Here is a 22,427-nt window from a genome sequence, read left to right as displayed (position 1 = left end):
CATTTTACACGTGAGTGCTGGATACTTACAGAGACAAGACAAGACAGTTTTCCCACCTTTTTTTCAAAATCACTGCTACGTCACCGAGAGTTGAAAGCAAGAGCCATTCTAGCTGCATATTCATTAAGGGGGCAGTCAACTTCACGATTACATTTCTCGACCTCCGTAAGAGGTTTTAAATTTTTCATTGTGCGGCGAAATATTCCTAAAAGTTTTGCAGGATTTCCATCATGTTTAAGTTATTAGTGTGAACTGCAAAACATTCCCTCCTTGAAAGCGTGCGTCTTTAGCATTAGTTTTATTGAGACAAGGAGTGGCAGTTACTGCGGGAATTCGGACTTTTTTATAGTTTTTAAGGGTGCCGAAAATTGATTTTTTTTCTTTAGTAGCTGCCTGCATATACATTGTATATGTATTCGTTTTCGTATTAGTCTTCGCGTTCACCTTCGTGTTCGGTTTAGTCGCTATCTTCGTATTCGTATTCGACTTCGTCATCATATTCATCTTCGAATTCATTACGTATTCGCATTTATATTCAGACCCTCTTCATATTCGCATTTGTGTTCGTAATAGTGTTGGCATTGACCGTAATATTTGTTTTAGTCTCTGTTTCGTATCCGTGTTCAGATCGTAATTGTATTGGTCTTCGTATTCGTCATCGAGTTCATCTCAGTATTTATCTTCGTCGGCGTCTTCGTATTCATCTCCGTATTCGCATTCGTATTATTTCAGTGCCGTGTTTGTACTCGTCCATTGCAATTTCTTTTTCGAATTCGTTTTCATATACATATATCTTCGTATTCTTCTCCGTCATCGTATTCGAATTCGTCTCCGAGTTCTTCTTCTTATTCGTCTTTGCTTGGTTTACGTATTCCTATTCCGCCTCGTCTTATTATTAGTCTTAATATTCACGTTTGTCTTCACATTCGTATTTGTGTTCATATACGCCCTCCTTGTCATCTCCTTATTCGTATTTGTCTTCGTATCCGTATTGGTCTTCGTATGTGGCTTTTTATTTTCATCACACTCGTCTTCCTCCTCGTCTTTGAATTCTTGTTAGTATTGGTGTTCGTCTTCGTATTCGTCATACCAATCGTACACGTTTCCGTCATCGTATTCTGAATGGGTGGAGTGCTAACTATGTTACAAGCGCATGATACGTCTTTTTACGGACGTCTCAAATATGGATCAAAGTGATCTCTTCATTGATCTTAAATTTAGGCTTTGGCCTTGGCGATACGTCCGATGTTCTATCTAGGCATGTCAGATCACATAGATATTGAAGGTCACCGCCAGAATGAATAGCTAAGAAAACCACCTTTGAGAGTAAGATGCTGAGCCCAGAGAGTGCAGGGTCGGCTGTAGAAACTCAGACGATATATATGTATATCAGATGCGATATATACATATACATTCTACTAAAAAATGTACTACTCTCAAAAGGTATCTGGGAGCCTACAGCTGGACTATATTTTACCAAAGATTCCTCCTGGTAATTCCTAAAGATCTCAATGACCATTGAGAACAGGCAGCTAGAGTAGGCCTACAACAGGACTGCTTTCCAGCAAATCTAAAAAATACAAAATTTTTGGACAAACATTTGCATGTACATTTTTATGTACCATACATTAAACGTATTTTTGCTAACAAATTTACATGACTTCCTTTTGCCAACGCGAGCGTTCTATAATCTCGCTCGTATCTTACGAAAGTTGAAGTTGTCATGTTGTTATCGCATCACGGCACCACTTCAGTGTTTGCACAACCCATACATATGTACATACGCCAACTATTGCTGGGCTCATGCCACTTCCTCAGCGCCAATTGTTTTTTCATTCTTGTTTTGAATAATTGTTTATTAAAGAAAAAATAAAGAAAAAGGCTAAAGGCAAGAGGAAATATAAAGAAAGTGTAGTGTGGTGTAGTGATATCGGCAGGCAAAAGTCAGACATAAAAATTGTAACCAAGACATAACGGCGCCATACGGTCGTGCTATCGCAATACCGAGTTTCTCCACCTGTCGCACGACGAGCGAAAAAATGTTGAGCATAAAAAACAAAGGCCAAAAAATTCCAACAGAACGTGCCACTAGCGTTGGCGCTTAATGTTCCACAGCGCTGCAGTTTCTTTTTGCCAACACAGACGTAATGCCTACAAGTGTACCTACCGCCAGCTCCTTCGCCAATACACAATGCAAAGTATACTCGTACTTTAGGCCTTCTACTCGGGCCGCATTTGCAGAAAAACATCCAAAGGTTTATTGGTTGCGGGGCGACGCAACAGCGGTAGCGTCTTGATTGGCGGCTGCGGCTGCGGCTGTTGTTAGTTGGGCAGCAGGGATGACGATAGCGCGTGCTTTTTGGCAGTTCGACAGTTGCTGCCGTGTTTGGCGTACAACGACGTTGCTTGCGTCTACGCGCGCGCGCGCCACTTACTTGCTCCCCTCTGCTTAATAGTTTATATATTTTTTTCCTTTTATTTCACTTATTTAGTTTTTTCTCCTTGGCTTCTTTTCTTTATTGCATTTCGCTCTCTTTTTTTCTGCATCATTCCATTGCTCCTTTTTCGATTTTGGCAATTGTAGTACGCTCGCTGCCACTCACTATCTCCTTCGAAAAGTGTCGGCCTGCCAGCGCAGCGGTGTCGCGGGTGTGACGGCCATGCAGGGTCCTTTAGCTCTTCACCTTCTTTCACACACTCTACCCGCAACACCTTGCCGCACTGCGCCGCTTTGTTTATTGGTGGATTTTTCATATGTCAGCTATAAACGTAAATTTTACTGCTGAATGACGTCTAAAGTACGCGAAATTTTTGGCAATTCCACTCAAGTGCTCGTGCTGGTGGTGCTCGCCCCAATGCACGCTTCTTTTACCATCGACGCTGTCATCCGTTTTAGCCGTTGTTAACAGTGACTGCGCTGCCATTTAGTGTCTCAAAAATATTTTGGGTCGATTCCATTGCCTATCCCGCGCCACACACACACACACACGCACACGTTAGCCGTTAATGTTGGCCCTTATTTTTGGGAATTTTGTTTGTTTATTTCACTTTTTTCTTTATTTTTTTATTTCGGAACGTTCTTCCCCCCCCTTTTTTTTTGGTTGTTGGCATTTTGTAATCCTTTTCCTGTTTTGGCGGTTTGGTTTCATTTGCTTACAGTCACTTTGCTTCATTTCAGTTTGGTTTGGTTTGTTTTCGTTTGTCGTCTGCTGTTGTTGTTTCCGGATTAATTTTTGGTATTCCGCTCTGTAAGTCCGCTAGCTTCGCTTCTACACCTACCTACTCGGTGAAATTCAAGAATGGGACGATTTTATTCCTTTTAATTTAGTAAAGTGGCTTATTAAGGCATATCACGAGGTTCACTACGACAACACAAATGACTGCGATGGGTATGCCTGCGACGAAGACTCTGAAGACGTGCACCATGACCCGGAGCGTGAGGGAGGAAAGGCTTATCGTTTGCGCCATTACCATTTTACTATATGCACTCTCCCTAAAAATATTTTCTGTTCTATAATTTTTATTTGCAACGTTTTGTGACTGTTGTTTGGCATTTGTGTATTATTGTTGCTTGTTGGTTGGTTTGTTTTATTTTCATTTGGCTTTGTTATTTTTTCAGCAAGTTTTTGCCAAATATTCACTGGATAATATGTCGTCGTCGTCGTCGTCATAATCATCGTTTGTTGCCTAACGAAGTTTGCGAAAATCCGAAAACCACAAACTACAAGAAAATGTTATGAAATTCAAAAAAGGGTGAAAGTAAATGATTTAAACTTGAAGTGCCGCTTGAGGTATGAAGACGTTAAATAATGACTATTGGGAAAGTTCTTCAAATTCAGACATAATAAAGAATACATATTTCCAGTTGAAAAATACACAAACATTTGGAATTATGAAGTTTTCTGAAATTTCGCGCAGTTAAAGTTGAACGGTTTATTTGGCCAAGAGTAAAATAAGTAAATATTTTTTGATCATGTATCTATATATCGCAAATAACTAAGTACTCTACATATAAGGATTGTAGGGCCTTCAAAAAAAAAAAAACAACAAAAAAAAGCAATAATTGTTTTGTCCATCTTTCTCTTCTGTATCAACTGACGCCAATGGGTGAAACCAGCCATTCACCACCTCTCTCTTCAATGAAAATGAGGCCTCCCCCTTCCTCTATTACCAGAATCATGACCTGCGTAGAATACTTTCAGAGATGAAGCTTTTCTATCTATTCGTACAACAAAGCCAAGCCAGCGGAGCAGCTGTTTTAAATCCACCCCACTGTGTGGGGGATGCAGCTCATCGCTCCATCGCCTGCGGTACTCGCCATCGCCCGGTTTGTAAATCTCTCGAAAACTCCAAGATCTAGGCATGGGGTAACACTGCGCTGCGCGGCGCAATTGCGTTAACACCGTAGCCGGAGTTGCCGCACCAACACCAGTATAGGAAAGCGCCAGCGCCATTAACACCAAGCAACACATGAACCACACACAAATCGCCTTAACTCTTTGAAAATTTACACGTACTTTGTTTTTGCTTTTGAGTGTTGAGAACGCAAATTTAAAGCTTTTACTCAAGAATGATAGAATATCGTGGCATTTACTACATTCCTAGCAATTAAATTCAGTTAGCGGTACAAGCGTTGTTCAGCGCAGATAATTATAGAAATAATAGACATGACACCACTGTATGGTGTACTGCACTGTATGACGATGGGTGCTGTGGTGACACTCAGATGGCGCCGTGTTCAATTCAGTACACTGCGCTATTGCGCTCGGTTAGTGCGCTGGCATCACAGATGGCGCTGGCGTTATTGAGCTGGCGCCAAAAAAATTGCGTAATTACCCATGGCTACCAAGATCCGCCGCATCAGATGTTTTCATTGTCCATGCTTCCGCGCGAACTTTACTTCTAATTGTTGGCAAATGTTATTCTTGGCGCTGGTTTTTATTGATAATGTCGGTGTCATCGCCTCTTGAAAAAAAGCAGTTCAGTTCTGCGGCTCAAACATAAGATTAAAGAAATCACACGAAGGCCCACTGATAAGGCCCAATCAGTTCGTTAGCGACGGGTTTCGGTCGTTCACCCAATACGCTCGATAAAACCTGGTATCTTCTGTTTACAAGATTGATAACGCGGTAGTTGGCGCGTGCGGTGGGTTCGCCTCTTTTGTGGATTAGGCATGGCAAACTTAAATTCCAGTCGTCGGGCATGCATTCTTCTGACCATATATGAGTTCATGCATGCAAATTACCAACTCCTTGCCGTACTACTAGAATAAATAGCTCTGCTGGCAGGCCTTATGCTCCAGCAGCATTGTTGCTTTTCGGTCGCCTAATCGCTATTTAATGAGTTAATTAAAATTTCTTTTGCGTTTTCCATAATGTTATGAGTAGCATATATACACATTGCTATATATATCTAGCGCATCTACCCCAAGCTGTAGCCCAATATCCTATTTTTAATCTTACCCCTAAACCGTAGACAGATTGCAGCGTTGATTCGGATTAACGCATTAACTAGGAATTATCTCTGGAATTAACTGCAGCCCGCCGCAAAAATAGGGTACAGTTTCTCCAGAACACTGATATCCTTTTCAACGCTGCGCTTGCTCCCCGAGATTAGCTAAGTTATCGGGTCGTAATACTTAATGTTAATGGTTTCTGCGAAGTCCCGAGGTGGCCATTCAGTTTAACCCAAAAGCAGTTAACCCGGCCTAAGTACTACAGAATTAGGAGATATTTCGTTGACAACGCTTACTAAAACGGCCAACTGTTGTCTTAATATTGTAAATGAAACGAAGTTAACAAATTTGGTGATCTCCACAGCCGTGTGGTCAGGGCGTACTAAAACCCTCGTCCGATACCTGCTCTGGCACATGTGCAAATATTACAAAATTTTTCTTATTTTATTTTACTTTACTCAGTTTTTTATCTCTATTTTATTTGTAGGAAATTGTTTTTGTTTAGGGTTTACTTTAACTAGCAAATCCGTAACAGAAAAATTTGCCTGGTCCACACTACGAAAGTGAAACTTTGTTTCATTCGTAAATATCTACTTGGTTTCATTTGCATTAATTGGCCTTAGTCTTACAGTTTTTCATTATCTTTATAAATGTGTATATTTTTCGATATATTTAAAATATATGCATCTTTTATTTTATTTTCACTTTATCTTTACCTTTACGTTTTTCTTTATCTTCGCTTTTACCTGGATTTGCGTCTGTATCTTTATATTTTTTATCTTGAACTTCATCTTTATCTTCATCTTAATATTTTTCTTAAAATTTATTTTATCATTATTATATAAAAATACTATTATATTTTCTTTGACCTTCGTCTCTTCCTCTTTCTTATCATTCTCCCTACCCGTCCATTCCCTTTCTCTCCACGCGTTCCCTATATTCCCCCTTCATCTTAACGTTTAAAGTCTCGACTTTCGACACCCTATTCAAATTTCAAAACAGAAAAGCTTAATATCCAAAACCAAAACGGATTAACATCTGAACCGCGTCTTGGTTCACTTGGCTTTTCCATCGCATCGCCCCTAGTCTAAAAGCACAGAAACCTTCCGTAGATAACGGACATGCCCTTCTATCGGAATACCGGATATGTATATACATTGGGCGTGTCGAAAATGCACAAAATGCTTGATACGAAAATTGTTTAGGTCTTAAGAGGTGGTATTTTAGTCCCTTATTTAAGAATAAAAAAACCTGTCTCTCTGCGACAATATCTTCAGCCCACGGAATGAAATTGAAAAATTGTAAAAAAGAGTGGGAATACCAATTTGTTGAAATTTTCAATTAATAAATTAAGTAGGAAATAAAGATTAATTGATTAAAATATTGATGTTACTTACTTTTAATTTGCCCAATTTATTTTTTTTTTTGTGATTTTATGAAAGGAAATAATTCCGGATTTTATCTAAATAAGTCGTAAAAATTTGAAAAATTGGTATTCCCACTCTTATTTTCAAATTTCCTGGCTCATTCCGCAGACTGAAGATATTGTCACAGAGAATCTCGATTTCTTTTCTAGAATAAGGGATTAAAATACCACCTTTTAAGAGCTATACAATTTTCGTATCAAACTTTTTGTGTTATCCGAGCCGCCCTAATGTAGATACACTTATATACCGTTTGATATCTAAGCTGAAACTTGTATCAGTTCTCTACATTTTTGAATTTTTAGCTGCCAGGTCTGAAGCCATTCTGATACTGGTTGGACCGTTAATAAAGGATTTAAATTTTTTACACAATAACATCACTAGAGCCTTTCAAGCAAAGTTGAGAAGGCTTATTCCGCGAAATGCCAATTAAATTCCCTGTGGGGAAAATCTCTAGTTCTGAACTGGGGCGCTTCTAGTACATTTAGACCCAGTACTGGTTCGTGATAAATCTCTTTTGCATGCAAGCAACTAGCGAATTTAACATGGCGATGTCCTAGGAAGTGTCAATTGCCTCCCGCTGCATTCCTTTTTCGATAGATCTGAACTAGACCTAAATTCTATAGTTCCGAACCAGTTCGAAAATCGACAGACGAAAGAAAAAAGTATCATGATTTTTCAATCCTTTTGGTTCTCCGTGGCGCGACTTTAAGTTATTTTGGAAGAAATGTGTTTTCAATTTGAAATTAAATTTATTCGAAGGATTGTAAGAAATGTACGTTTACATACCTTTGGCTATAAGCTGACTTTGCAGAGGTGCTCGCTGTTATTGGTTAGATTCCAGACGGCCCCAAGATGTTAATGTGTTAACACAAAGTTTTGTTTTGTATTACCAAACTGCGAAATAGCCTCTGCGAAGTGCAGAATGAAAGTGCATTTGAACGAAAAAGCCGCCAAACACATATCTTTGTAAAGTAAACAAGCCCCCCGCTGCATCCCTTATTCGATAGTTTCGAACTAGTTCTAAATTCGACAGATAAGATAGATTTCTAATGAAAAAAGAGAAATAAAATAGTTTTTTTAAGAGTCCCACATTTCGCTGATTTTGAACTGGTGGGGATCTACTTACTATCGGACTGGTTCGTTTTTGGCGATAAAGATCTTGTACGGAACTAGAAATTTTATGCGCCAGTCCGCGGTTTCCCTGCAGGGTTATTATGCAAATGTATAAACATACAAATCTAGGTATGTAAATATGTATGTCCGTGCGTAAATGCGTACATATGTATTTTTACTTCAAGATGCTTAGAAGAATATTTCTATTAAAGAGCAAACAATTTTTTTTGTGCGAATGTTGTGTTTAGTGATAATTCGTTGTCTATATTCCGCAAATGTACTCGTACGTGAGCAAGTTATTAAAAAAACAGAATTTGAAATAGTTAAAAGCTGTTGAGGTTATCTGAAGAGCGTCGGTGGTGTAATGGTCAGCATAGTTGCCTTCCAAGCAGTTGATCCGGGTTCGATTCCCGGCCGACGCACACTTTTTTGTCATATAAAATGCTTCAACTAAAAAGTATTTTCTTTTTTTTTTTGTTTTAAATAGGCTTTTTATACATACATATGTAGTACATATTAAGTACATACATACATATGTTACTAAGAAATTTCCCCTTTTTGGATTTTTGCTTGCGAAATATATAAATTTATAATGTTGATTTCATTTCTTCCAAAAATGTTGCCCTTATACGGTGCAAAATGTGTTTGACGTTACACTCAGCCCTTTAAAAGGGCATGTTTTTTCTATCTTGTCCTTGTCTAGCTCACGTATTTCATAATTTTATCATTTTAAGCAACCATCTGATTTTCAGGGCAACCTTCTCCCCTGAGAAAGCTTCAAAGTGCAGAGAATGAGCCTTTTTTGCCTCAAACGAGTGTGAAATATAAAGAAACGAGCACAAAATTTTCTAACCGTTTGCCTTTATTTTAGAATCGATCACGAAAGGCGAAAGGGGTAACCAAAGGCGATAGTTTTTGATAGAAACGAAAACAACATGCAAAAGTGAATAGGAAGTTTTGGACTACAATAATCTGAGGAGGAATATTTAAGACGGGTATATTTTCAAAGTATGTACTATCTTTAATATTTGTTAAATAGATTTGCTTTGTGGAGACGGTATGACGAAAATTACAATTACACAGATTTACAGAAAAAATATTATGACCTGCGAAATTTTTATTTTTTGAATTCTCATGTAAAATTTTCCGTTAAAGCCAAATCAGATTGTAAAAATGTTTAACAGCTTTTAAGACGCATATAGCAAAATTTCTGTTTCTTTTTAAGATCTGAAAAAAGTGCACTCACTTAAATACAATTCTTTTTTGATATAGTTGGCCTATATCAAAATTTCTTAAGATTATTAAATTTGTCATCATCTATCTCTACAACATTTTCCGACCGGATTAACAGTTTAGGAGGTATTCATAAATTTAACATTTTCATAAAAACTTTACTTTCGGTGCAAACATGAAGTTGAATAAATGTGTTTTCTCCAGGTCACTTTTTAAAAAATTTCAGAAATCGGCCCCTTTTATTTCAAATGTGTACATATATATCGAAATCCACTTCATCAATATATACCAAATTTGATGCACACATTAAATTTGGGAAAATTGCCTACAAGTAGGGATTTTTGGCTAGAAAAATGTGTACGTAGGGAAAAAAGGCGGATTTTTTTATATATCTAGAAATATAGGGTATTTTTGGAAGGTGAATAAATATCGGCATGACTCGGTCGTTTTTGCGAGGCGAATGAGTTCACTGCGGCTCGTACAAATGTTCAGAATCTATTTTTAAATTTAAAAACGTACATGACCATCATTAAAATTTTATGTTTTTTGCTTTTGATGTTTTTCATAAATAAATTTGTTTATGTTTTTTTTTTCTAATAAACTCACACTGTGATTTATTTAAATGAAAAACGTATGTATGTATTTGCTATATTGAAATAATAATATATATGGGTATTTCCAAACTGACGTTACGTGACACTCGTACGACAAAATGTTAAAAAAAAATATTGAAAAAGTCAAAATATAAAAAAGGTCTATCTCGAAATGCATATCAATTAAATGGCCCCTTGTTCAGTAAAAATCTTTAAATTACAACTGTTGGTTGTAGCAATTTAAAGATATTAGTACACATACGCGCTGGTGTGAAGGGGATTTTGGCTTCGATTACAAAATTGCAAAACTCTGCCAATTAAGCAAGACTATTTGTATAAAAGTTTTTGTAGTAATATTGGAAATATTTAAGGCCAATTTTCCAATGTTTTTAAATATAGAAATCTTTTCTGCTTTATGTTTAATCAGCTGAACTATCTGACGTGACGTGACGTGAATAAGGTTTTCATAAAAATCTTGTTGAAAGCGATGTTAAAATGCTTTGGGAATAGGGAAAAGTAGAGATTTTTTAGATGATGGTAGGGATTTTCGAAAAAAAAACATGTGGCATCACCGCTTTTAGAGAAGTGGCTAAACTTCGGTTTTATCAGGTTTGAAAATGTCAATTCACTGAAATGCAATTATCTTCAGATGTGGTTGGGCGAATTTCAGTTGTCTTTCCCCTAAAATAAAGCCAATTGAATTGCCTATTCAAACTGTATACAACACTCCTCTTTCAAACCGTCGGCCTCGGAGCTATTTACGATATTTCTGAGAATTTTGCAATATATCAAAAATTATAAGTGGGTTCAAACTTTTCAATGGGATTCCTGCGGGATGATTTAAAAAAAATTTTTCTTAAATTCAGATGATACCAAAAAAATTTGAAAAGTCATATACATATGTACCTTAATATGTAAAAATAAATGTAATTTTTATTTTCGTTTCAATGTGTGTTTAATAAAACTAATTGTGAATTGTAAAATTTTTGCGTCTAACAAAAGTGTACTAAAATGTGTCTATTGTTTTTTTTACCTTTTAAAAGTACTGAATTTTGAAAAATAAATAGAAATTTTTTTGTTTCTTTAAAATGCCGATTTTTTTCCTTCATTACTTCACTAAGCGGTTGTGTGAAGTTTTAAGATTTCAACAACAACAACAATCTGAGCATGGCATCCATACTGAAATATAGGACGTAATCTACGAAAAAAAAATCATATCAAATTTGTTTGGCATCAGCCAAATGGGGTAATCTCATAAAAAAATCACCTGCCCCTGTGGAACTTTTTCGAGGATTTCCACTTGAAAACATCAAAATAAGGAAATAAAATCGAATTACAGTTATCTGTTGTACGAAAAAAATACACGTGAGGTATTGCAATAAAAAAATATGTATTTATATTTAGGGAGTTCACAAGGTGTTGTATACTGTCGTACTCTTGTATGTCATAAACTTTAAACGGCTAAAACTAGATTTAAGGAATTCGCAAGCTAACATACAAGTTTTATTATGAAATTTCACACAATTAAAAAATAGTTGGTGGTGATATCAAGTCCTCTAAACATTTATATAGCCGTTAAAAACTTTACAACATACAACAATACGACAAGTACGACACCTTGTGAACCACCCAATTATAATATGTTTCTGCAGTTTCTTAAAGTGGTAAAATTCGTCAGTTGCCGTGTGGAAATGCTTCAACGTAAATATTTACATATGTATGTGTGTATGTACATGCATATGTGTGTTTAGATTACAATTGATTGCCCAATTAAAACCAAATCGATATACTCTGTATGCCTTTCTAATTAATTAATTTGTCATATGCAATTTGTTTAATTTAATTTTTGGCTTTAGCATACTTAAGAATTACCAAACTGCTTCTACATGACCTCATACACAGCAAATAATGTAATATACAAGCAAAGTAATATAAAATTACAATACAAACTTAATTAGTTAAAAGTAATAGTTCTAAAAATAGTAAAAATGGAAGGCATTTCTATGAAAATACTTGCAGTTTTAAAACTGCAATTACAAGATGAGCCCTTCACATTTGAAAGCATGTCAAGGCATATTTGTCATCAAAAAGTTATTTGTTGCATTGAATAATAACTACTACTACAATTAATTTAAATATGCCTATTTAAATTTTATTATTAAATTATAAATAATTTATAAAAATGGTATATAAATAGTTTATTATTAAATTTTATTATTATTATTTAAATTTTATTATTTAAATATAACTAGTTTTGTAGTCTTGCATTGTATTTTTAGGGAGAGATATATAAATGTCTTTATTTTATTACATTTTAAAAAGCTAATTACAAACTGAATAAACAAAAAACTAAGAAACTGAAATTCATTCCTTGCAGTCCTTTCTACAAAAAATAAAAATTAGAGATCATCTTTACACTTATATGTATACTACGAAAAGTGTTTTTTTTTTCATATAAAATACATGGAGAACATTAAGCGCTTTGAGCGACCTCCAAATATTTTTTGATTTCAAAATTAAAAATATGGGTAACTTTTTTCGGTATAAAACAATCCCCGGGGGTGAGAGCATAAAAATTCCGACTTTACTTTTTCCCCACATGCATTTTCGGACCATCCTAACGTAAATTAAATTAATTTTAAAGTAATTTATAAACTAGGAGAACGTCATAACTCGAAAAAATCCAAAATGCGAAAAAATTGCTCTAAACTTTTAGTCAGATTTTCTACTTGAACATAAACGGATAACCAAAAATTTATAAAAATAAATAAAAAAAATTAAACTGGTTTTTTTTTTTTACATAATAAACATAAGAGACCATATTGCTTGGAAATATACATTTGTATATATCTTTAGTATAGTATGGAAAGGGCGTATCTCACATCGCCGCTGAAATGCGAAAAAGCCACAACTAAATAAAATTTTTTATTGCATAAAACGATGTGGGGACTTATAATTTTATGAAATGCTTCATAAGCAATCAAAAATGAATTTATTATTTTTAGTTAGTTACAACTTTTTGTATTTCAGCGACGATGTGAGTTACGCCCTTTCCATACTATACTAACGATATGTTTGTATATACAGGTGGGATGGAATTTAATAATACAAAGCTAAAATTGAAAAAAAAAACGTATTAACGACTAGGCAACTAATCTAAATTTTTATTATAATTTATTTCTGAGCTTAGCAACAACAGTCGGGTTTTCCTTAAGTGAAAATTTAGAAGCAAAATAGTAAAGCTAATTGGCTCTAAGCTATGAAAGTGGAAATACATATATTTGTATTTATGTGTGCATATTTATATGGATGTATGTATGAATAATGTATGTATTTATCATTAGGCGAAAATAATTTATTTGTCAACGCTAGAAAATGCTTTTATCGCTCAGATATAAAAGCGCACAAACATACAAATTTCCAAGTCGTGAAGTTGGCACTTTGACAGTCGGTGATCAATAGCTGCGGTGTCCGAGTGGTTAAGGAGATGGACTTGAAATCCATTGGGTTCTACCCGCACAGGTTCGAATCCTGTCCGCAGCGGCGAATATAGTTTTTTATACGATTTTTTTCTTTACAAAATATAAGATTATGTAATTACACTCGAGAAATTAGCACAAAGTGAACACTTGCCAAGCAAATACATACACCAAAATTAAAAACAATTTCCACTATCTGCTGAATTAGTAAAGCCTAAAAGAGAACAATGCCAAGCACAAATGTAAGGCAATGGGTCAGCTGACATACATACATATGTATGTACAAAAGTTCGTTTTCAGCTCATAGCTATAAATAATTCTGTATATAAACTTATATACATACATACCTACATACCTATGTTTGTATAAACGCTTGGTTGTGCGCCAAGCGTGCCAACAACAATACGTTGACTCAGCGATCAGTAATCGTATGTATGTATGTACGAACGTATGTTCCCTAAAAAGTTTATTAACTCAAATGAAGTTAATCGTAACGTGTTTGTATGAATAATATATACTAATTAGTCAACAAAAGCTCACCAATGTCACTGGAAACTTAAAAACCAAATACATATATGTATTATGGTTATTCATACCCAATCTAAAAGCTAAAAATTTAAAACAGCAAAAAAGTGAAAAAAATGTTTGTGGAGAATCTGGAGGAAAGTTAACAAAATGTGGTAGATCGCAATTTTAAGATAGTTAACTACTATTATTTCTTTTTTTATATATTACGAAGCAAAAAATATTGTAGGTAGGTACCCAGTCGGAAACAAGTGACTTTTTTTAAAATCAAACTAATTGAAAAACTACTTTGAAACAAGTGAAGTGAGTAAATGTTTCGAATTTTGATACCCTTTTTACCAAAAGAAACAATTTGTGTCTTGGATGTATGAAAAAGCATCTGTGAAGTGCAGACCTAAAGCGTATTTAAATGAAACATAGTGACTTTAAAGTGTTTTAATCCAGATGCATTTTAAAGTAGTTGGAATCAAATGCAGAGTCGGACAATCGGCTTGCTGCTTGCACACAATTCAAACTGAACATTTGAAAGCACACTTACATGTCTGGCTGTGGCTGAGCGTGCAGAGGTGCTTGCTGTTATTTGTTAGCTTCCAGAAGGTGCGGGTTCAAATCCCATCAGAGGCAAAATGTTGAAATGAATTTTTTTTTTTGGCTTCGAAATATGAAAAAGCATTTGTGAAGTGCAGAACGAATGCGTATTCAAACGAAAAATACTGACATTGAAGTTCTTTAAACCAAATGCATTTTAAACTAGTTGAAATAAAATGCAGAGTCGGATAATTGACCTGCTCCTAGGACATGGCCATGTTAATAAAGTTAGTTGCTTATATGAAAAAAGGAAGAACTCCAACCACTTATAGTTGGTAAAAAAGTACTTTTTAAATTGCTTTTAAAGTAGTTTTATTTCCCACAGGGTACTTATAGTGTCGCGGCATTTTAAAAAGGTTTGACTATTTTTCTTAAGTTTTTTAATTTACAGTCAGTCAATAAAGTGTAGGTACAGCAATTTTTTTCCAACACGGGCAACTATTTTTTAAATACCTTATTTTTCGCCTTTTTTGTTTTTTATAAAAATATGGTTAATTCTACAAAAAAAAACAAAAGTCATTGTTCCAAACCTTGTGCAAAATTAAAGAAAATTCTACTAATTTTCATGCAAATACTGCACTTTTTATTTACGTCTCTAGAAAAAAGTTGAGTATACAGTTTTTTAGCCCATTCAATTTTAGTATAATAAAATGCAAAAAAATTATCAAACATTATTTTATATGGGGAGAGTGAGCGACACCTTCAACAAAAAAAAATTGCTGAAACCAGTGTATCGCAAATTTTAGTTTGGTTTTTGTTCTCCAGACCCCAGTATCCAATTTCTTGGTAGAATTGCCCGGTGATTCTGAAAATCGAGTTAATTTTTTTTTCTATGGATACGTTTTCGAGATATTTTCAGTTTACCGTTGTTCGGTTCAAAGCAAAAAGCGGTTCCGCTTAATCACGTATATCTTACGAACCAATTAAACAATATTAAGAGGAGATACGTCAAATCAAAGCTAATGAAATTCTCTATAAACTATATATACATCACTTTCCGAAGGACTGATAGTTTCTGACAAACTAATTAATCATTGCAGTTATTTTTTATTATTTTTTTTTTTTTTTTAAAAAAAAAGCCAACTTCAACAGAAGCAAAATTAAAAAAATATAACAGGTTCTGTGCCAAATTTTTGCATCTGTGTTAAAGTCTGTTCTGTTACAAAAAAAAAAATCAAGTTACTACTTAAGAAAATCGATGGATAAACAAGAAATAATGAGTGGTCAAATAAAAATGCGCAAAGGTTTTTTTTTATATGAAATATGAGCAGAAAAGCGTATTACTCAGGTGGGCGTGACGTATGAGTAACGTTATTTCCTGTTCATTTTTCATACATAAAATCTTTGCGTATTTTCATTTGACCACTCATTATTTCTTATTTATTCATCAATTTTCTTTATTAGTAATTTCATTTTTTTGTAACAGAACAGGCTTTAGCACAAATGCAAAAATTTGGCACAGAACCTGTTATTTTTTTAATTTTTCTTCTGTTAAAGTTTGATTTTTTGGTTAATTTTTTTATTAAAAAATAAAAAAAATTGGAATGATTGTTAAGTCCTATCGGAAAATGATGTATATGTATTTGCCGTATTTTATATTAAGATTTTTAAATGGGTTCGTAAGATATACGTGATTGAATGGAACCAATTTTTGCTTTAAGCTGAATAACGGTAAATTTAAAATATCTTGAAAACGTAATCATAGAAAAAAAATTAATTCCATTTTCGGAATCACCGAACAATTCTACATAAGAATTGGATAGTGGCATCCACAGAACATTTATGCTGTAAACCAGTGAAATCAATGGTAAGTCCTAGCAACTTCAAACTTGCACTTTGTTATACTAAAATTGAATGGGCTAAAAAACTACGTACTCAGCTTTTTTCTAAAGAGTGTAAATAAAAAGAGCAATATTTGAATGAAAATTTGCAGAATTTGCAGGGTTTTGGTTGTAGATTTAATCATATTTTCATAAAAAGTTAGCGAAAAATAAAATATTTAAAAATTAGATGGCGGTATTGTAAAAAATTCGCTGTACCTAAACTTTATTGACTGACTGTATGTGTATATGTATGTAAAAGATTTGCAGAAAAACGCTACGTGCTCGTCTCGACTAGGAGAAGCCAAATAGTGGGTTTAAAGAGTGTTGCCACCCGTTAAAAACTTAAATTAAATTAAATTGATAGTATTGATAAAATAACGCAATACAAAATGAGAGGGTTGCCACTTGTTTGAAAAATTTAATTCCATTAACTTCATTAGATAAACGAAACATTGCAATATGGGTGTGAAACGAAAGAGATTTAAGAAAGCAAACTTTGCAAAATATTGTAAGTAAGGTTGCCAGCTGTTGAATAATTTAATTCGACTAAATAATATACCTATTTAAAAATAAAGTTGCTTAACATCGACTCACGTATACTACACTTGGCGTGGAGAAGTTTTATATCTAGCTTAAAAGGAGTTGCCACCTATTTAAAAATTAAATTCAAGTTAAATTAATTATTTACTACAATATGGGTATCAATCGAAATGGTTTTGGAAAGGCTTCATTTCTAAACAACTGGTAGGAGGATAGCAATATGTCCAGAAAATTTAATTCAACTTAAAATGGGCAATTGAAATCTGTATCACAGCATAGGTGTCAGAAGGAAAAGGTTATAGAAATTTTTTGCAGAATCAACACATTTTTAGGGGGGTTGCCACCTGTTTAAACAATTAAGTTCAAACCAATTTAATAAGTTGAATGAAATAAAATTTTTTGGACATCAGTCGAAATTAGTTTGAAAATTCGTTATATTTAGGAGGGTTGCAAATAAGAAATTATTTTAAAAAGAAGAGAAATTTGAGCTGAGTTTAAATATGTTGAGTTTGGTTGAAATAGATTAATGCTTATGTAACACGCAGAAACTTCATACACTCCGCGTGGCGGGTGAGGGAACACTAGGTTTTATAAAAAACAGCGCATTATCTAATAGAAACGATATAATTCCAAATTTCAAACCTTGCGCAAAATTTATAAATATTCTTCAAAGTTGTATATAAATTACAAACTTTTTAATTCGAGTTTTTAGAAAAATTTTGGTATGCAATCTTAAAGCCTATTAATTTCTAGTACGATAAAATTCAAGACGGAAGTTGCAAAAAAATCGCGCTGATGTTAAGAATAGTTTTTGTTTTTTTTTTTCTTAATATATAAAATTTTTTTCAATCATACTTTGAAAAGCTAGTCGCTCTTAAAATTTTAAAATGAATTAAATACTAGAGAAAATTATGATGAGTAATAACAAAGCTACTCAAAGACACTAAACCTTGTGTGGTAGATGATCAAAAAAATGGTAGACATAATTTGAAAATTTTGAAAAAAATGGCGTTGCGTCTTTTTGGCTGTTAGGGTTCGATAGGTTTCGAAGTTGAACTGAATCGGACTATAAATAAGAATTTAAAGATGTCTTCACTACACCGCCACCTTTCAAAGAATCTCTCGATTTTGTTCTCAAAAATACGATTTTTAAAGATATGTCGCTTCCGGCGGTTTTTATCGAGTTAATTTTGGGATAATATGACATACATATGTTTCAAGTTTCACCCCATAGATAAATTTTTGTAGCGATATGATTATGTCGACCCCAGCGCCATCTATCAACAATACCCCGATTTTCTCTTAATTGGCTGGAAGACAAACTGTGAGTTTGAGCTTAATCTTACACTTTACCGGAAACAAACATACCTACGCGGAAAATTTATATATATGTACATTAGGTCGGTTAAATTTTTGTGGGAGATTTTTTCAACTTTGCAGGTATAGCACAGAAGGATTCTACGTGTAATTCTAAGCAAACTTCACATAGAAACCAAGGGTCTAAAATCAATTCTGAGTTTGCCAAATTGCGAAAATAGGTTTCTTAGCATTTTGCTGTAGTATTGTAAATAAGTGCGTAAATTTTGTATAAAAACATGCTATAAGGAGGTTTTTGCTATGAGGAATAAATTTCTGTACTTATCTTTTCTTAAAACTTCCACCAAAGGGTGCAACAGTGAAAATTTTCACATTTTCTTCGAAACCCATTTTCGTAATTTTGAAAACTCCAAATTGATTTTAGACCCATGGTTTCTTCGGTGAATTCGCTTAGAATTACACGTAGAATCCTCCTACACTACAGGCGCATAGTCGAAAAACTGACCCTCCCTAATGTGCATACATATGTATATTTGTATGTATAAGATAAGCCGTAAACATTAAAAAATTTTGCAAGATTTTACTTTTAAGCTCGTTGGTCCTCCACCAATGTACCACATCTGTACATTTTTGCCTATTAAAAAAGCTTTTTGGGGAAACAATTCCGACTTGACTATGTGCACCTTAATATACTGATATATGTATGTAACTATAAACGAATCATTCGCATGCCAATGGATGAACCATTTGCGTGTAAAAATACATATGTACATGTGTATATTCTTACTTACATATACATATATACCTACCTGCAACCCTAAATAAATACGAGAACGCATATAATGCAAATGTGAATGTAAAACACCCAAGAGGCCTTTGGCTACGTGTTGTCCACACTGCCCCATGTTGCATTAACTACTTACCAACACACATGCAAAGGGCTGACATTTTACACTGTTGCTGCAAAAAATTGTGCGACTAATCTCTAAAGAGAGTATTCCGAGATTCCTCTCAATCGGGTACAATTGGGCATTAATTAGTCGCAACTAGTCTCATACGGGTACTATTGGAGGTCAATTAGTCTCGACTCATCCCTTGCGGGTATAATTGGAGATCAATTAGTCCCCGACTCATCCCTAACGGGTACTTTTTAACGATTTAATGATATGTGCGCATTTAGTCAATGAAATTTCATGTGCGGCGTTGGCACACAGAGAGAGTATTCGCCTAACAAAACTGAGCACCCCGGTTCGAATCGCGGCTGGCGCAAATTTTTATTTTTATTTTTTAAATGTGACTAGTCGCTTTTTATACCCGTTCGGGTATAAAGGTGAACAATTAGTCTCTTCATAGGACATGCTCGAACAAAAGCGATCAGTTCATTCCATATAAAGAGATCAAAAGTGGTATTAGTCGCATGCTCCTTTGCGATTGATCCCGGAGTCATCCCGGATTAGTCCCATTTTTTGCAGGGTGTTGCTGCTGTGACAACACAAAAGCTGCCAATATGCATATCGACAACCGGAAAAAGCAACTGAAAAGGAGTGAACAAAGGTGCAGATGTGGACGCAGCAGCATCGGCCACGGACGACGGACAACGGGTAGCGGGTAGCGGACAGCCGGCAGCCGGCAGCAGATGGCGACTATTGAAGGAACACAAATGTCGATGAGGTTGCGCCGCTCGCTTGCTAGCAAAGTTGTGCTGCGTTGTGCAACACCCCCAGGGAGGCCTATTTGCTGTGTCAGCAACTCGATTTTATCCTCTTCCGTGAGCTTAGAGCTTGTCTGCAAATGTGTGCGTGTGTGTGTGTGTGTCGTGTGCTGTTTGAGGGCACCTGCATTGGAATTTGCGCATAGATGCTGGTCCTTCAAGAAACGAACACACATGTGGATATGAACGAGTGCATGTGAATATGCCTCACAGCCGACGATTTGGCATGTGTTGCAAGTTGATTGTTGGGCTCGTTGGCGAGACGTAGAGGGATTTGCGACGCAACGGGTAGGCCAACTAACAACGCCAAAGTTCAAATCTATGAAAATGCGCACACACGTATACACTGCTTCATATATGCTTTACGTCTACTATTCACTTCCTCGCTGCCTTCGCTTCCTTGCCGCTTGCATTTTTTTTTTGCTGTCACACACACAAAATGTTGCACGTGCGCACAACAGAGAGAGCAAATAACTATGTAAGTGCGCAACAACATGTGTTAATTAAGCCAAAGGTAACCCCGACAAGCAACTGTAGGGAGCAGAGCGTACGGCAAAAGGCCGAGAAGAAGAGGAGGCGAGCAGCTGAGGCTGCCGCCGGACAAGTGTAGGCAATGCGGCAGCAATTGATGATAAGTGGTGGGTGGTGTTATGTGCTGTTGCTGTTGTTGGGCACCCATTGCGGACTGTTAACAAATGCTGAATGCGTCTGCTGTGCAAGCATACCCTCCCCTGCAGCGCTGCCCCAGCTACGCCTACGCTTACAATTTGGTTTGGAACAAAGCGCCTACCAATGCGTCGGCTTATCGTCGACAGAGGGACGGGGAGGGCATTTCAGACAACACTTACTGGGGGGTGCTTTCAGCGTGGCAGATGGCAGGGTTGCATCCTGCTTCGATGTTTGGATGCTTGATTGGATGGACAACTGACTAGCTGTGACGTTAATGTAAGCTTGTATAAGTACATCCGCATTGGCTGTTTGTGTGTGCATACATACATACATACATATGTGGCAGGGTTTGTATGAATGCGGCAACAACCGAATCGATAACAATCAACTAGAATAATTCGAAATTGGAAACTACATACAAAATGCTGCTGAGATATAAGAAAGGAAATAAAATAGCACAAAAAAAACTAAGACTCAGCATCAGTATTGGAAGAACAATAGCAGATAAATAGAAAATGAAGTGATAAATGTGATGGGCGCAGACAATGGCGAAGGTGTTAGGAAGCAAGGCGAGTGAGTGGGGGAACGGTAGCGCAATCGCCAGGACATGGCATGTGAAAATGTTTTCGAGTGAGCAAATACTGGCTCATACGAAGATGCATGTGGATCTAAGCAAACTGTACTGATTATAAGTTAGGAAGGAAGAAAGGCTTTGGTGGTACTCAGTAGCGTAGTGCGGGTAGGGATTAGATGCCTCCCATCATCAATTATCAACTAATTTTTACGTTTAATTTAATAAAACAGCACCATTTGTATTCTTCCCATTTATAATTTTTATTTTATTTCAGACTAATGACAAAATACCTTTTTATAAATAAATATTTGCAATTATCGGTTCGGTGGATTATGCATTTGCATATTGCGCCTCTACGCGCTAGTCTTTTCAGACCGTCTAAAAAGGCCAATGTGCAAAAACACGCTTGGCTTTTCAGACAATAAAACCATTTTCGAGCTATATGAAAAACGAGTAATTTTTAAGCAAAATGATACCGACTTCAATTCTTATATAAAAATTTAAGATTATCGTTAATCTCTTCATGATCCAATGATCGGATTTAAACCAAATTAGAATGGAACCACCTAAAAAAAGGATTATATAAATCGGTTAACTTAGTCCAAAGTTATGCGGTAACAAAAATGAAATTAAAAAAAGTATTCCTACGAACTGATAACCTTCTCCTTTTTTTGAAGTCGGTTAATAATAGGGTCACGACATATTGACGACATTTCTCTTTTGGTTGCTTAATGTTCATTATTTTTTTTAAATAAAAATTGAGCCCATTATCTGGAAAAAACCCCTATAAGTCCAAATATCAAAGTTTTTTGAAAAATTAGAAAAATTCAACAAAATTTTACAACAACAACAAGCTTTTTATTCAGAATTTTTATAAAAAGATAAATATGCAGTTTAATAGACCATTAAATTCTAGCTTAAGAATGTGCAAGTTTCAAATGGCTAAGAATTCACGTTGATTTTTGGTAATTTTTTACGGTTGGTGTTTTTATTTTCTTCCATACAAAAAAATTTCGAACATACTTTGTATGGAAGAATATGCGTGACACCGTCAAAAATATAGTTGTCAAAAATCAACGCAATTTCTTAGCCACTTGGAGCTTCGACTTTATTAAACTACAATTTAATAGGCTATAAAACTGCAAACTTAAAATTTTATAAAAAGTTGTTGTAAAATTTTGTTGAATTTTTCTACAATGTTTGGAATTTGGTCTTATGTGTTTTTTTAGACAATGAGCACAATTTTTGTAAAAAAATATTACAAATTCCTAAAAAACGTTTGTTGTTGCAAAATTTTTCTACAAAGTTTGAAATTTATTTTTATAAACAAAAATTAACAAACAAAAACAATAGCCAAAACGTCCTATCTCAGAATTCGGT

At 35.1% G+C, this 22,427-nt stretch overlaps 2 non-coding genes across 2 annotated transcripts; both read left to right on the top strand.

The window, feature by feature from the left end:
* The first annotated feature begins 8,345 nt into the window (after window positions 1–8,345).
* Window positions 8,346–8,417, top strand: TRNAG-UCC (transfer RNA glycine (anticodon UCC)). The gene has a single exon. It is a non-coding gene; the product is annotated as a tRNA-Gly (tRNA).
* Window positions 8,418–13,282: 4,865 nt separating this feature from the next.
* Window positions 13,283–13,364, top strand: TRNAS-UGA (transfer RNA serine (anticodon UGA)). The gene has a single exon. It is a non-coding gene; the product is annotated as a tRNA-Ser (tRNA).
* The last annotated feature ends 9,063 nt before the right edge of the window (window positions 13,365–22,427 follow it).

Source organism: Rhagoletis zephyria, unplaced genomic scaffold (assembly GCF_001687245.7).
Source record: "Rhagoletis zephyria isolate East Lansing unplaced genomic scaffold, Rhagoletis_zephyria_1.1 Rzeph_scaffold_07066, whole genome shotgun sequence".
Taxonomy (NCBI): Eukaryota; Metazoa; Arthropoda; class Insecta; order Diptera; family Tephritidae; genus Rhagoletis; species Rhagoletis zephyria.
This window is presented reverse-complemented; position numbering and strand designations above follow the sequence as displayed.